This window comes from Amborella trichopoda, chromosome 8 (assembly GCF_054954075.1).
Source record: "Amborella trichopoda isolate Santa Cruz 75 chromosome 8, AtrichopodaSantaCruz75HAP2 v2.0, whole genome shotgun sequence".
In the NCBI taxonomy this organism is placed as follows: domain Eukaryota; kingdom Viridiplantae; phylum Streptophyta; class Magnoliopsida; order Amborellales; family Amborellaceae; genus Amborella; species Amborella trichopoda.
Window position 1 is genome coordinate 29,722,032 of NC_142343.1, and position 16,573 is coordinate 29,738,604.

At 36.7% G+C, this 16,573-nt stretch overlaps 1 long non-coding RNA gene across 2 annotated transcripts; it reads right to left on the reverse strand.

Moving 5' to 3' along the window:
* Nucleotides 1-12,654: 12,654 nt before the first annotated feature.
* Nucleotides 12,655-16,286, reverse strand: LOC110008359 (uncharacterized). Of its 2 annotated transcripts, XR_016061086.1 has the most exons (3): nucleotides 16,049-16,286; nucleotides 15,761-15,925; nucleotides 12,655-13,080 (listed from the first exon to the last, which is right to left on the reverse strand). It is a non-coding gene; the product is annotated as an uncharacterized LOC110008359 (long non-coding RNA). The 2 variants fall into 2 exon arrangements; XR_016061085.1 differs by lacking the exon at nucleotides 16,049-16,286 and having other exon boundaries at nucleotides 15,761-15,978.
* Between the last annotated feature and the right edge of the window lie 287 nt (nucleotides 16,287-16,573).

Sequence of the window (16,573 nt, forward strand, 5' to 3'; positions counted from 1 at the left end):
GACAGTAAGCATCATCATGCATATTCCTCTTTCTCTCTCTTCTTTTCTCTCTTTTCTCTATCTCAGGCATGCACGGCAACAGGCACTGTCATGCATGTCTCTCTTTCCATTCTTTCCTCTCTCATTCCCCCTCTTTCCTAATCTCTTCTCTTTCTTAATCTTCTCTTTCTTTCTTGCTCCCTTTCCTAATCTCTCTTTGCGCTTCCCCTCTTCCCTCTCTTTTATGTCTTTCCTTTTCTCACTCTGTCGTTTCTTTTGCCTTTCTCTATTCTTTCATTTCTCTCTCCTCTGTCATGGACGGCATAACCTATTACCATCCATGTTCTCTTCTTTCCCTCTCTCTTGTCATGAATGACAATGACTATCGCCATTCATGACTTGTCTCTCATCTCGTTCTCTTGATTTTCTTCTCTATCTTCCTTCTTTCTTTCTCTCTCCTATCTCTTTCTCCCCTGTCATGGACGATGGAACCCATCGCTGTCCATGTTCCCTTTCTCTCTCTGTCCCCTGCCGTGGAAGGAGGAACCCATCACCGTCCATATTCTCTCTTGTTCTCTCTCCTGTCATGGACGATGGAACCCATCGCCGTCCATATTCCTTTTTCCCTTCCCTCTTTCTCTCCTGTCATGAACAGTAGAATCCATCGTCGTTCATGTTTCTTCTCTCCTTTCCCCTTTCTCTCTCCTCTGTCATGGATGGCAGAACCCCATCACCATCCATGCTTGTTTTTTTTTCTCTCTCCTCTGTCATGGACAGTAGAACTCCATCGTCGTCCATGCTTCTTCTCCCTTTCTCTCTCCTCTGTCATGAACAGTAGAACTCCATCGTCGTCCATGCTTCTTCTCCCTTTCTCTCTCCTCTGTCATCGTCGTCCATGCTTCTTTCCCTTTTTTCTCTCCTCTGTCATGGACTGTGGAACTCATCGCCGTCCATGTTTCTTCATCTCTCTTTTTTCTTCTTTTTTCTCCTTCCTCTTCTTCTCTGTCCACTTTCTTTCCTTCTTCTCTCTTCTCTCCCTTAGCTCTTCTCTCTTCTCGCTCTTCGCTCTTCTCTCTTCTCTCTTCTCTCTTGTCTTTCTCTTCTCTCTTCTCTATTCTCTTTCTTCTCTTCTCCTTATCTCTTCTTTCTTCTCTCTTCTCTCTCTTCTTTCTTCTCTTCTCTTTCTTCTCTTCTCTTTCTTCTCTCTTCTCTTCTTTTTTCTCTCCTCTTTCTTCCCTTTTCTCCTCTCTTCCTTCTTCTCTTTCTTCTTTCTTCTCTCTTCTCTCTCCTCTTTTTTCTCTCTTCTCTCTCCTCTTTTTTCTCTCTTCTCTCTCCTCTTTCTCTTCTTCTATTTATTCTTCCTCATCTCTTCTCTCTTCTCGTCTCCTCTCTCTTTTGTCTTCTCGCGTAATCCCTCTTCTTCTTCTCTCCACTCTTCCTCTTCTTTCTTTTATCTCTCACTTCTCGTCCTCTATTTCTCTTCTTCTCTCTCATTCTTTTCTTCTTCTATCTCACTATTCTTCTCTTGCTCCTTCCTCTTCTTGCTTTGCTCCTTCTCTTTCTTCTCTCTTTTCTTTCTTCTCCCTCTCTCGTTTGACCAAGGGATAGGCTAAGTCTAGCACTGTCATGGTAGTCTTATCATCGAGCAGTATTAAAGCCGTGCCGGTCTGAGTTACCATGCCCGTCTTGCTGCCACGTCAGACTTATCATTGTGTCAGGCTAGTCAGTGTTGGTTCTGCCGTCAAGTAGTATTGTTGCCTTGCCAGTCTGAGTTACCATGCCTATCTTGCTACCACGCAAAATCAATCACCATACTGGTCTAGCCACTGTGTCTATCTAGTCACTTGGTCAAATTTATCTTTCTTCTCTTCTCTTTCCTCCATTCTATTTCTTCTTTCTTTTCTTTCCTTTCTCTTTTGAATGTGCACGCCTGTGTGCATTCGCCTAAATACAAGGTGGGGTCCCTTGGCCCACTTGTCTTATAAATTAACCATGTGTGTGTGATTGCAGTAACAAGAGAGTACAAGCCAAGGGAGGCGATTTCGAACCATGTATAGGACTGGAGGGCTTTCCGCTGTGATCTAAAAGGGTACCCACACGAGTTAGCCCGAGTGAGTCACTGACCCAGGTGAGGTGTGTCCTGCCTCATATAAAATTCCTCTCTCACCAATTGATGTACCTGCCCTTATTTCTTAACAAAGTTCCCGAGAGCGGTCTCAAGTCTTGGGTTTTTCTTGAAACCCACGACATGTGCTACCAGATCATTTAGATTCGGGGGCGAGATCGAGGCATCTAACTACATCGATGCATAAATCACTAGCTTGATCACCACTGAAAGCACAAATCCTATCTTGTGTTCGGCATCGGGACTTGTGCAGCACTCCGACTTGTTGGAGGACTGCAACCAGTCTAATCCCTCGGCTGTTTAGGGTGCATTAGGCAGTACAAACCTAATGATTCCTAGAGCCAGACCGGCGACTTAGTTGGTTTCCAGACTGACGACTAGGTGACTTAACTATGGATCCAGACTTAAGTTGAACTCCATAGTCCTACGGGATAGTTGCACGATGTCTTGATGGACAGTCGGTCGATGTACCAGACCTTCGATATGAGTTGGCGGTTGACTCTGTGTCTGACTCTCTCTCCACCATACTTGGGTCGTAGTACATCTCGCTACTTAGACACACAGTTCAAGCGAAAAGACACGGGTACCTCTAAACCATTAGCAGGTATAACCAGGCTTAAAGCTACTACCTAGGGTAAGACCTAGTTTTAAAAATGAGGTAAGGTAATAGGGTACACCCACCTTCGGTCCGTTCCACTCCTATAAGCGACCATGGGTCCAAAGTATTGTGGGTTGTTCTTAAAGGCCGAGTTTAGGAAGAGGGTAATCCTGCTGAGCGCCACGATCCCTACTGCTCTTCCTCTAGGAACTAAGTGCCTACTCCGAAAACATGAAGGCAAAATGTAGGTTTTTTTCAAACTATATTTGAGAAAGTTTGACCTTTGTGCGATCGAATGCACTAACGCAAGTATGACAAATAGCACGCGTGCACATGAAAAAGTGTGTCAAACAATCAACATAGTACTCGAGCAAAAATGAACACAAGGCACTTTAATCACACCCAGTGGGGGTGCACTTCGATATGATGAACTGAATCGAGGCGCAGTGAAAGTGAAGGGCTAGCACCTTGGTAATGACTGAGTGCCGAGCACCTTGGTGCTAGACAATGTGCGCTTCGGGTTAAATGCATTTGTAAAGAGAAAAAGAGAAGAAAACCACAAATAATCAACTAAACTAGGGAGATACAAATAAACTGGAGTAAAGAATCTAACTACGACATTCAAAAAGAATATGAGCTCATGAGCCTGCTCTGACACCCAAAAGATCAACTATGCACCCATAATACTCTTGCCTAAATCCATGGTTCTTAAGCATAATATAAAATATTAACCATTGTCTTCTTAAGCATAATATTAAACAATGTCTGACCTATTTGTGGCTTTTTTATGTTTTGTAGCATATAAAACAAAGTCCGGCTTGGATGTGTTTTTAGCATTTTTTTGAATTTTTAGGGAGGCTAATACAACTGTAGTTCGCCTCGCTAAGGAAGCAGCATATTTAGCACAAGCTATAGTTTGGTGAACTCCTCCCTATGAGAAGGTTGTATCTTGCTAGTATCTCTATCTAACTTTTTGTAATCGTTTTCTATATATACTAGTAAAACAGAGCAGGTAGGGACTTGTCATCCCCACTGATTAAAATTTCGTGAAGCGTTAACATTAAAAAAACAATATATATATATATATATATATATATATATATATATATATATATATATATATATATATATATATATAGAGAGAGAGAGAGAGAGAGAGAGAGAGAGAGAGAGAGAGAGAGAGAGAGAGAGAGAGAGCCCACACGGTTGGATGGTGGGTGGGGGGGGGGGGGGTGGTTAATTGGAGGAGTTATCCTTATCAGTATGTTCACTCCTACAATAACCACTAACAAGCACTTACTCATTGAAATACTCAATAGCTTACATATCCAAATGAATAATTTTTTGCTTCACACAGGCCATAGTTTTCTTTCATAAAGCCATTAACTATGGTGCCCAAAGGTCATTGACCAACTTCTTCTCGTACTAATACTACATAAACCACCTTGCTTTATTTATAGCATACATCTTTATAGGGAAATTATCGTAAATATACCTTAATTTAAGCTTAATTGAAAAAAAAACCCAAACTTTTGTTTATTTCGTCTACACCCTTTTTCCTCATTTTTGGCTTTTTTTGAACCAAAATGACCTTCACGATAATCTTACTACCATAATACATACCATTTTATAGTAATTTCAAGTAATATTACGGTACTTTAAGTACCATAAAACTCTGGCCATGACCGTGAAGCTAATTACAGTGCTTTAAGTACCGTAAAAACTAAAACCCATTATACATCATTTTAAATACCGTAAAAACTAACCCATATTATACGACACTTAAAATGCCATAAACCTTTTTCTCCTTCTGTTTATATTTATCTTTTTCATCTCTAATTCTTTTTATCTTTCTTTCTCTAATTCTTTTTAATATTTATCTCTTATTTCTCTCTCTAATTCTTTTAAATATTTATCTCTTCTTTCTCTTTCTAATTCTTTTTTATCTCTTCTTTCTCTTTCTAAATCTTTTCTCTCCCTAACTAGGATATTTGGCCATATCCAAATTGGCTCGTCTGAGTAATCAAACACTGACTTTAGCTATGCAAAACAGAGGACATGATCTATCTAAGGAAACAAAGATGAGATTATAGAGAGAGAAAGAAAAGATAAAAAAGATTTAGAGAGAAAAAGAAAAGATAAATATTAAAAAGTATTAGAGAGAAAAAGAATAGATAAACATAAAAAGAATTAGAGATGAAAGAGATGAACATAAACAAAATGAAAAAAGGGTTTATGGCATTTTAAGTGTCGTATAACATGAGTTAGTGTTTACTGTACTTAAAATGCCATATAAGGGATAGTGTAAGTTTACGGTACTTAAAGTACCGTATAAAATGGCCTCAGTATTACGGTATAAACTGCCCTCAGTATTACGGTACTTAAAGTACCATATAAAATTCCCTATGTATTACAATACTTAAAGTACCATATAACATGCACTAACTATTATGGTAATATAACTACCGAAAAGGTCATTTTGGTTAAAAAAAACCAAAAATGAGGAAAAAATGTGTAGACGAAGTAAACGAAGGTTTGGGGTATTTTCTTAATTAAGCATTAATTTATATTTGCAATAATTTTCCTTTAATCTTTCTTAAGGAAAAGGAAAAATGAAAAGAGAAAAGAGAAAATTTAATTAATACTTTCTTCATAATTTCCATGTATGATTTCTTGTTTTGTTTTCACAAAGATTGAAAAAAAAAGAAAAAGAAAAAAAAAAAAAAGAGGGAAAAGGGATTTACTATTTCATTGTTTGGCATAGTTCCTATTCTCGTGACTTGTCTTGCTATATGAAATTGGCATGAAATGTTGGCTTGCCATATTTTGATTGCATGAAATATCTACTTGTTGAAGAGACATAACCGCATATTTTGTGATTAACTTGCTATATCTCAATATATTCATTTATTATATTCTAGCACCTTTACGCTTGTGTAAACATCCCGCCCTTGACTAGAAAGGTTATTGTTGAAATGTCCCACGCAGACTACCCGGGTATTTTAAACCATTCACCCCACCAATACCCCTTCTCCGTAAACCTAGCCTCCACCAAACCCTTATTGCTCAAGTGGGAACAAGGGCATCAAGAGGCGGTCTGACTATGAAGTATTTAAGAGGAAAGGCTATGATGTTACCTCAAAGGGCACCAAAGCCCTACCAAAATTTGGCACATAACATACCGTCGGGAAATACAGAAATTTGGCACCATTCCGAATGGTGCTAGCTCCATTCCAACTAGTGCCAGACTTTAGGCCTCCCTATGAGTTCCGAAGATGAACAGAAAGCGGGCGCCATTCCCAATGGCCTTAGCTTCATTCCAAATGGCGTCAGTCACAGGGCCCTCCAATAAGCTCCAAAAGTGACCAAGAAGCCTGACAGCAGTACCAATGCCGCCAACGCCAGATCCTGAGACCTTCATCAAGCGGGACACAGCCTGGCCGATGTGACTGAAGTGACGGTCAGATATGTCAATCCGAACCCATCGATATGGCAGACCCGTACTGACATGTCAGTTGTCAGTACAGAGCGATGTTGTCGATTTCTTATTGGATGATGATCAGACCAAGGTACAACTAAGTCGACAGGACAGTTGACGCTAGTCGGAACAGCTTCAAAATGCGATTGATCAAATCAAAGAAATTAGAGCATGCTATGTACCTTGAATAGTGCTGAATGACAGTCTAAATACTGCCAATGCCATTGTTATTGGTGCCAGAATTTGACAGATCGTACAAACTTGCATTAATGGGCAATTAATTTCTACTGACTATCATTATGGTGAGCATTAATGATTTGCCGCCAGTCCAACTAGCGCCAGCGTCATTTTAAAGGGTGCCAAAGCTCTGAAGTCCCAAAATTTCACACAAACTAGATACATGTTACCATGGGTTCATTTCACCTATAAAAAAGCCCCTTTTACCTAGGGAAAAGGGTATGAGATCTTGATAGTTTTTTAGCCAAAGCTATACCCAAATTTTTTGAGTAATAGCCTAAGCCCAAACCCCCCATTTTTATCTTGAGCTCAAGCTTGAGGTTGTGAGAAAAACCCCAAGGAGAGCCCCTTTGAACAAACCCTATCCTACCAAACCCTTCAATCCAAAACTACAAACACAAACCCCTTCAAGCTACACTTCAAACCGAAGGCAATCCAAATAATCATATCTTCTGAGCCCCCTTCTTCTTATTTATATTTGCCTTGTTAAGAACAGATAAATTCAGATTGATTGTGCAACTTTACTATTTGAATCGGCACGGACTCTGGGTGCTGGGGCTGGGGGCCTAGCCTAGATGTTGTTTTTCTTATTTTTCCTTTGGTTTTTCGATTAATCATTTTCATAGTTAAGATTTTCCTTTTTCTTTCTTTTGTGATTTGATTTCTCTTTTCTCCCTCTTTTGATCTGTGTAATTATTCTTCTTTGAGCTACTTATATATATATATATATATATATATATATATATATATATATATTCCCTATCTTCCCCTATTTGTGATCCTATCTATATTCCCTTGTTTTCCCATTAAATGTAGTCTTTAATATATGTAGTCAGCGATGTTTGATCTCATCCTCCCTTTACATGATCATATTTCCTTTTGTTAGTTTGTATTTTCTTCTTTTGTTTTGGTGGATTTATTACCCTTCTTTATTCTTTGGTTTAATGGCGTAGATGATCTCCTCCCAATAAATCCCATGTATCCCTCTCCTCATCAGGTAATCTTTATTCCTTTCTTGAGAACATTTATTTCTAGTTAGGATATTTTGCGTTTATTTCTAGTTAGGATATTTTGCGTTTATTTCTCTTACTCTCTTTATTACTAGTAATAATGGCATAGACCTCTCTCTCTCCCTCATTTTCTCCTTCATAAAATAGTGATCTTATTTCCTTTTGTAACAAATATTATTTTTGGTTAGTTATATTTATGTCCCTTCTTTGTTTCCCCTTTTTGATAGCATAGATTTTCTCTCCTCACCTTAATATTCTATCCTCTCTGTTTGACGATAGTATTTTCCTATCTTGTTTCACTTATCTCTTTGATTGATTGTGTTTACTCTTCTTTCTCCTTTCTTATTCATGTAACGATGTAGATTTCGCTCACCTCTCATGTGTTCTAATCTAATGCATGTCGATTATTCGTTATTGTGTTTTTCCATCTTAATTAGGGATCTTTTGTTTTAACATCTTTTTTTTCCCTTTATCTCATGGTTTGAACCCCACATTCTTCTTTCCACTCATTCTCTACTCTCTTTTATATTTATTTTATCTCTTTCCCTTATATTTTGCTTAATAGATTAATCTTCCTTATTCTTTTCCAATTATATCTATCTTTCTCACCTTTTTAAATATCTTTTGTTAATAGTTTGGATTTATTCACACCTCTCATCCCCTATCTCTCTTATACTTATTTTTCTTTTTCCCTTAGATTTTGTTCAATAGCTTAGTCTCTCTTCTTATCTTCTTGTTATATTTGCTTCTCTTGATCTTCATTATCTTCTATTAGGGATTTGTATTTATCTATCCCCCTCTTCCCCTTTTTAATGAATCATTCCTTACTTTTATTCGCATTTCATATTCATATCCATCTGTCTTGTTGATGAGGATCTCACCCTTGTCCCTCTTCGTAACCATGTACGTGTTTCCATACTCTTATCTCCTCTTTCATTATATGTCATGCATACCTATATTAGTTTTATATCCTTATCTTCGTGCTGCCATTTTTTGGAGCCTTTATAAATGCTTGTAGAATTTATGGAGAGATGCGCTTGCAAAAAATATGAAGCTAAGAACCTAGCTGAAATTGAGCCTTGGAATCTAGTGAATTATGTTTTACTCTTCAACGTTTAAGTGGGGTAGGGAAATTGGAGGTAGAGAAGGTGTAATTTGATTTGTATAATATTTAGATGAAGCGAAAATTATATATGCTTTACCGATAGAAAATCAACATGCAAGTAAAAGAAATCACTCAACAAATTCAATTCTCAATAGAAAAGAATTACAAAATATTGTAAAAGAATACAAAACCCTAATTGTCTGAACTCAAAAGTTCACATTGGATCATTCCCTAATAATCTAACTTAAAGTTTCCCATTAATAACAACATTGCTTGCATCACGCGTGCACTTGCATTTAGAGGAGCAACATTTATGGGAGTACTCTATTTGATTCCACCCCATGAGTCTCAGACTTTGGCCCTTCTCATTCTTGCATTTTTCTGATATCAACAGTAGCTTATGGTTGACCTATATCGTTCTGAAAATGGAATTTATACTACTTCGACTGAAATTAGGTGCTCAATCCTTTCTATGAATTCTATATCTTCCAAGAATTTGCCCTCACTCATGACTATCAAGCCAAATCCATATATGGATTTGGGGTGACCCAATTTTATTGCGTTCTTCAAATATTCTACACCCTCGTCTTTCTTCTTGGAGCTAAAAGATAAATGTAATGTATTTTTCTTCAAATATTTTATTGCTTTTATGTAATGTATTTAGAATAAAAGCAAGCAATTCATAAAGATAAATATGAAGTTTTGTTAGATAAATTCAATTTGTAAAATTATGAGTTCAATGGTTTTACTCAACTCAAAAAGGGAAACAACAAAAAGGTCCGACTTGCAATTTTATTGTAATACACCAATCTTGTACTTCAATTTTCATTTTAATAAAATCTAGTGCTCATACTATTATAAAAGTAACTAATAAAAACAAAATCTAGTAATAATTGGTGATTTTGAAAACCATCTATTCAATAATCGGATGGGACTAGAGTGAGTGACCCACTATGACAACTCTTATAGTGGATCACATGCTGGCTCCACTACGGGGTTTTTGATCTACACCAATGACTATGGATCTCCTTGATCATGAGGACTATAGTCATTGTGACCTTCAATCCTTAGGATTATAGGATCCTCATGGTCCCAAGGACTTTTTTCGCTATTCATGTCGCAAAGTTGGCGGAAGCTACCGTTGTTGGACTTGCCAAAGTCAGACATGTACACAATGTATACTACACACTATGCATTTGAGTATTTAACTACCAGACCCATTTACTCGGACTTAGGCCCTGGCTAAGTCGAGTATCTAGATACTACTCCGGCATATTAAAAATAAAATAAAAAATTGTATAAACTTGTGGGATCAATGCATTAAAATTATATATACAATTTAGATTTTTTTAATGAAATATGAGTTTTTTTATAATGATATATGAGTTTTTTTTATAAAATTTTTTTTATTTTTGTATTTTCAAATTCATACGAAATTTTGATAAAATTTTACGTTGGCTGTCTATCTAACACAACCCACCCCTTTTATTCGACCTTGGGATGGATTTTTCATCTTATCATAAACAAATTTTTTTTGTAAATCTATAGGTTTTATATTTTTTAAATTATCAAGATTTTTATTTTATTTTTCATTTTGTTTCACTTTTATGATTTTTATTTTATTTTGTGACATTTTTATTTTTAATACAGTTTTAGGGTTTTCTCACCCTTTGTGTTACTCCATGCCGTCTTATTCATGCTCGGACCACGGCAGAGTCCGATGCCCAAGACGAGTCCACAAATATTGTAATCATCTCGGCCATCATTAATTAGAAGGGACGGTGGAAATGGTCTATACACCCTATACGCTATGCGACAAACTGTCCTTTCTGCTATATGTTAGGGCAATAGGGCAAATAACTATTTATTAACTAACAAAACGTATTTGTTTTTGTTGTTTAAATGGAAAGTACAGAAAGATGCACAAATGTTCTATCCATTATTGAGCACATAAACTAATGAAAGTTTCATAATTAATGGAATTAGTGGTTGATTACACGAACTAGGTTCGAAACCTAGACATGGGCCGGTCTAAGTAACCCGAAACCGGTTCTGGCTAAACCGAAAAACGGGGCAATTCTTGGCCGGGCCAAAAATTTATTTAAAAATATAAAATATGAAATTGATTAAAAAATATGAACAATATGTTTAGAATAAACCTAAATGAAACACATTTAAATAAAGTTAAAAAAAGTATCGGAAAAAATGGATTTTGCAAAAGGCTGGAGTATTTTTTAAATAATTCAAAGGTATTTTAAAAATAATCCAAAAAAAAAGGAAAATGTAAAAAGTTAGTATTTGTGGTCCAAACACTCTTTTCCAAAAAGATAAAAAAAACATTAGAAAATAAATTACAAATAAGTTTCTTATTGTTTGGATTTTAATAATTATTTTTAAAAAAATTTCAACATCTTGGAACTTAACTACAAAAACCAGCTAAAACCGGACTCACCAAAAGCCGATTCAAGTTCAACTCGTCCAGTTGGCGAACACTGAACTGATTCATGCCATTTTCTCAAGGGAAACCTCCGACTAGGCACGTGGTGACATGGGCCGGGGGGGGGAGAGAGACTGCAAGAAATAGATATCACCGTATAGGGGGAGAGAGAGTTTACCCAAACAGAGCATAGGGGGGAGAGAGAGTACACCCAAAATAAAGCACAAGGGGAGTTTACACAAAACAGAGCACATGGGGAGAGAGAATGATGCAAATAATATTAAGGTTATTTTAAATTTTTTATTATTCTTTAGTTTATTTCTTCAGGAATTAGAGAGGAGGTATGTAGGGACATTTGTGGGCATTGAATTTGTGTGTGAGTTGATATTTATGGATTTGGGTTAATTAGTTATTGATTGATTTGGGTTAGTTAGTTTGGAATATAAATAAATAAGGTTAAATTAGGGAAGGTAGTTTAGGAATATAAATAACTTAAGGTTAAGTTTAGAGAGAGTTTATCCTTATCAACAATAATCAAAGTTGGGGAGAACGAGCGTAATTTTTGGCACGTGGATTAAAAAGAGAGAAGATAGGGAATAGGAAAGAATTAGCATGTGATTTCAAGAGAGAGAAAATAGGGAAGAAGAGATAACATAGGAAAAGTGTAGAGAGAGTTTTCTTGTCAATGTTTATCTTATTTTTTACTCTATTTAAAGAGGTTCCCCTCGTTGTAAAGAGATAGATGAGTTAATAAAATTTGGTCTCGTGAAGAGATTATTTTGGGGTGGATTCCTGGCAGACCTGGAGAGAAGTTATATTTTCTAACTTTGGGGTGAATTCTCTCGCAGACCTTGAGAGAGGGTATATTATTCCAACCTTTTATTTTTAATTTTTTCTAGTTTTATTTTTTTACATCAGATAATTAAAACCAAAACAATAGAGAGGAGAGAGAAAAACAAAGGACAAATATCGATTGATATAGAGTAGGACCACTTGAAAATGACAAAAGAAGTTGGTCCCACTATCTCTCTATCATCACCATCCATCCACTAATTTAGATGGTGTTCAATTTATGCCCTTGGGTTTCTATGGCAATATGAAACTATTAATTCTTGTTTTTGGGTAAATATTGGGGAAAAAAAAAAACAAAACATAGAATCACGGAAATAACGGTAATTAACTGCTCTTGTTTCATGTGAAACCTAGGGAGCAATATAGTCCCATGAAATTAAACCAAACCAAAAGCCTGAAAATATGCCCAGAAGCATGAAATAAACTATGAAATCTCAAACTAAGTTCCAAACCAAGAACCACATAAATTTAACTAGTTTTTTACATGAAATTTGGGAAAATATGCCAAGAAGCATGAAATAAGCTATGAAAGTTGGAAATGTGGCCTATCAGACCCTTTTTCTTCCAAAGTTCATTTTTTCAATAATGGTACAAAAGCCATATTGAAATATATAAGAAATCCAATGTAGTTAACATGAGACAATGCCATATACATGGATCATTTTTTTTGAGTTTTAATAAGAAGTATTACTGGAGGGAAAAACCCAGTATCAATGGAGGGAAAACTCAGTGGTGTGTTTGGATTTTTTGTAAATTGTGGGTGTTAGAATTCGTGGGAGCATACATACACAAATATTGAATGGAGAATAGAGAGAAGAAGAAAAAACACAATGTTTACGTAGTTCAGGCCGAAGCCTTACGTCTACAGATCCAAAGTCCCAACTGGTTATATCTTTACTATTTTGGATGATGATTACATCAATAAATGCCTCTATATATAAATGACAATAACAATGAATCTTAGAGATAGAGATAAATCGTAAGAGGCCTTATCACCAATACCCAACGTGATGACCAAGCAATTCTTCTTATCTTCAAACTCTCCCTCAAGTTGGTGATCTGAAGCGAAGTGCCCAACTTGCAAACTGAAATGGCACACGGAGATCTGAAGCGAAGTGCCCAACTTGCTAACTGAAATGGGAATTCAAATTGAAACGGCATACGGAGATCTGAAGCGAAGTGCCCAACTTGCAAACTGAAACAACATACGGAGATCTGAAGCGAAGTGCCCAACTTGCAAATTGAAATGGGTATTCAAACTGAAATGGCACAACAGAGATGTGAAGCGAAGTGCCCAACTTGCAAACTGAAATGGGAATTGGAGTCTTGAGACAAAAAGTTACCAAAAAAAAAAACTTGCAAACTGAAACCGGAATTGGAGTCTTGAGACAAAAAGTTACCTAAAAAAAAAACTTGCAAACTGAAACCGGAATTGGAGTCTTGTGACCAAAAGTTGCCAAAAAAAAAAAAAACTTGCACTGCTCTCACTGGCGTGCTTTAATAGTCTGCAAGAGCGAAGAGATGTGATCCAGAATACGTGATCCCCAAACTTGGTCTAAAAGACCACTAACAGTGCTACAAAGGCACAATACTAAAAGTACTATAAAGGCACAACAAATATGGCTCTACGACAAATAATGGCAACGAACACTAAAGATTGGTGAAAGCTTCTCCTTGAAAAATCTGCTAATCATGAGTGTGCTCCCCCTGATAATGTCACTACATCAATGGTATGATGAAGTCTTCTACTACATGGCTGACGATGTCACTACACCAATGGTACGATGAAGTCCTCTACTACATGGCGAGGAGCTAGGAGCAAATAGCGTGCGAGACACTTAAAAAATACGCAAATATTGACAAGAACTGATGTTCTTGTCTACATAGCGGTTACATGAACTGATGATCATGTCTACATAGCGGTAACATTATAAAGGTTGACTTCATCTCTACTCATCTCATCTCCATATCTCCTATATTCTCTCCCTCAAGTTGGGTGTGGATGCTAATAAAATGATATAAAAAAAAAATTTCCAATGAAACTGGCCTAGCCAGGCCACATCTTCAAAAAAAAAAACCACTTTTTTTTTCCTTTTCCTTTTTTTTTTTTTTTTTTTTTTTGTTGCACGTCATTGAGCATGAAATTTTTTTTTTTTTTTTTTGAGACTCCTCCCCATCATTGCCATTATTGTCATCCATGTGATTGCACTTGAATACCTTGTTCTTGTAAATCTTTCACCAATCATGTATGTTTATAAACACCGATTGTTGTTGCACCATGATTCTTTGTTCTAAGGCAACGCCACTACTACTTCTCGGTATCGTTCTAAATGCAGAGGAAATGTGCCTTGAAGAAGAAAGGCGTGATTTTTTCTTTGTAAATTGGGGACTGCCATTATTATTCTCCTAAAAAACAACCCACATCCTCTTCCTCAAAATCCTCACCTGTAATTGATTTCATCCGTCTTGTATCATCAGCATACATGTACCTATTCGCCATGATCATCGACCAGCAAACCCTAATTCACTCGCTAAGGATCACCTTGAAACTAATACCCCAGATATATATGCAGAGAGCAACTGCAAACAAGGAAAGAATGGAACCCTATATGTTAAACCTAGATGGAAAGTTATCCAGAGAAACAGAGAGAAGGGCTTTGCCCTAGTTTAGCGTTTAAATTCAAGGGTTTAATGGAGTTATTGAGTGCCTCAGTAACCCTCAGAAAGGGGGAGTTCTTGCGATGAGAGAGAAAGGGAGATGTAGGGCATTGTAGAGTAGAGAGAGAAAAGTGGCTTTCTTTGAAGTGGGATAAAACATAGAAATCCCAAATACCATAAACAAAAGATGAGTAGAGTGTATATAGGAAGACAACACAGTAAAGAGAAGGCACCTGATAGGGAATGCTCTTTCCCCAGAGCAGCAGGAGGCGTAAGATGGAGTGAAGGCAGAGAGAGAGAGGGGTAGCAGAAGGCGTAAGATGGAGTGAAGGCAGAGAGAGAGAGAGAGGGAAGGCACAACAGAGAAATGAAGCAAGCCCTCAAAAACAAAAACCTAAAAGTAGAGAGATAAAGTATGGAAGAACACAGTATGAGATTGATGACCCAAAAAAATTGTACACACTTTAACCTTGCTCTAATACCATGTTATAATTCATGAGAGCATACATGCACATACATTGAATGGAGAATGGAGAGAAGAAGAGAAAACACAATATTTACGTGGTTCAGCTCGAAGCCTTACGTCCACGGATCCAAAGCGCCAACCGGTTATATCTTCACTATTTTGGATGATGATTACATCAATAAATGTCTCTATACATAGAGGATGACAATGAATCTTGAGGATAGAGATAAATCATAAAAGGCCTTATCACCAATAACCACCGTGGTGAGCAAGCAATTTGACTTGGTCTCTTCTTATCTTCAAGAGTGGAAATGCTTGGATGACATCTTCTTATATGAGTCATTAGTGGACTAATGATAAGTTTAACCCATTACATAGGATTAACAGTTTCGTGACAACTTGTTAATCCTAATTAGCTGCACTTATGGGAATTAAGGCAGGAGTTACACTTGGATCTCAACTACAATAGACCATGAATGTTAGAGTTACAAAATAAATGTGTTGTCTATAAAATGTGGTTAACCCCTCTAAAAAAAGAGATAAAGATAGAAAATAGGTAAATGAGATTCACCAAAGATGACTCTCAAGGTTGCTTGTCACCGGATGGGGCTTGGTCTATAGGATTTGGTATGTAACTTTAGGTCTCTCATGTGATTTAAGGACATATTTGTTTATCGATTTCAATTTTAATTATTTATTAATTTTCTTTATTGGGACTAACAATGAAACATCAAACTCAAACAAGAAAAAACATGAATCTAAACCAAGAACCACAAAAATTTAATTAATGTGAAATTTGGGAAAAGAGAGCTTACCGTTCCCATGAGGTATTGAGCTTCAGGTTTCCTGCATCTGCGGATTGTTTGAGGCATGAGGTTGGTTTGTTTTTCTTTTCTTGCCATAGGCTCTCAGCAACTATCTCCCTTGAAACGCGTTGCAGAATCAGAGGGTCATGTGAGAGGCCCTTAAATCTCTTACAACTAAAAACAAAAATCCTTAAATCCCTTACAACTAAAAACAAAAATGAGAAACATATAACTCCTAAATGAATTAAGAAAGGCGGAAAGAAAAAGTAGACAATATTTATACAGAAAAAAACTCACATATTCTTTAGCACGAACGACCCAGCACGCTGAGCATGTCGAACGAACGACCCAGCACGCTGAGCATGTCGAACGACCTAGAGTTTGCCATGATCTGCTCAACCATTTCATCGGGTAGACTATCAAAAGGTTGTTTGCGCTTCCTAACCATATTGCAATAACAAATTTGTTAAAAGTTTGCTGGTTTGCACTCTCTCTCTTTCTATAAATTCACTTTTACCCTATAATTTTATCTCTCAGGACTCCCTACAACTTTTTCGTCCCGACCATCTTTCCTATCATCTGTTTATATAAAGCTTTCGCTTTCCTAATCTTAGTTGTACTACTAACTTATCCTCATTTTAACCGCAGTTAATTCTTATTTGACACACGGACCCGTAATCCAAACCATAGTTAGGAAGAAATTCAAAAAATTAAATTTATCTTCATCTATATATGAATGGAAACCATATCTATTATCGGTAAGAAAAATTCCAAGTCACTATTAAAATTTAAAAGAAATGATTTTAAATAACAAAAGTCTGT